The following is an 882-nucleotide window of genomic DNA, read 5'->3' as shown; positions in this document are numbered from 1 at the left end:
GGGTCAGATGACCCCAGCTAGATGCCTATCCCAATTCTATGAATTTGTCATAGAAATATGGATACTTACACTTTACGCTGTTTGGGAAAGGGGCTCTTTTGCATAGATCCTAACAGACTGCCTAACAGACTGAGATTATTAGAAGTCTCAGCCCTAAACCACAATTATAACAACAAGTGTCAATTTCATAGACATAGATTTCATAGACATCAGGGCTGGAAGGGACCTCGGAAGATCATCGAGTCCAGCCCCCTGCCCAAAGGGCAGGAAGTCAGCTGGGGTCATAGGATCCCAGCAAGATAAGCATCCAGTTTCATCTTGAAGGTGTTCAATGAAGGCGCTTGAACCACCTCCGGTGGCAGGCTGTTCCAGACCTTGGGGGCTTGGACAGTAAAGAAATTCTTCCTTATGTCCAGCCTGAAACGATCTTGAAGTAGTTTGTGACCATTCGACCTCGTCATCCCTTGGGGCGCTCTGGTGAACAAACGTTCCCCCAGATACTGGTGGTCACCCCTGATAAACTTGTAGGTGGCCATCAGATCACCCCTGAGCCTGCGCTTTTTCAGGCTAAAGAGCCCCAGGGCTCTCAGCCTGTCATCGTAGGGTCTGCTTCCCTGACCTCTGATCATGCGCGTGGCTCTTCTCTGGACTCTCTCAAGCTTCTCCACATCCTTTTTGAATTGTGGAGCCCAAAACTGGACACAGTACTCCAGCTCCGGCCTCACTAAGGCCGAGTACAGGGGGAGAATGACGTCCCGGGATTTGCTTGAGAAGCATCTATGGATGCAAGCCAGCGTTTTGGTCGCTTTACTAGCCGCAGCATCGCATTGCAGGCTCATGTTCATCTTGTGGTCAACGATGACCCCCAAGTCTCTTTCTTCC

General features: G+C 50.1%; 1 protein-coding gene across 1 annotated transcript in view; it reads right to left on the bottom strand.

Moving 5' to 3' along the window:
• LOC102374873 (olfactory receptor 2G6-like) overlaps positions 1-882 on the bottom strand; it is a 5463-nt gene that overhangs the window by 1805 nt on the left and 2776 nt on the right. The window lies entirely within an intron of this gene.

The sequence above is a fragment of the Alligator sinensis genome, unplaced genomic scaffold (assembly GCF_000455745.1).
Source record: "Alligator sinensis unplaced genomic scaffold, ASM45574v1 scaffold825_1, whole genome shotgun sequence".
Classification (NCBI taxonomy): domain Eukaryota; kingdom Metazoa; phylum Chordata; order Crocodylia; family Alligatoridae; genus Alligator; species Alligator sinensis.
This window is presented reverse-complemented; position numbering and strand designations above follow the sequence as displayed.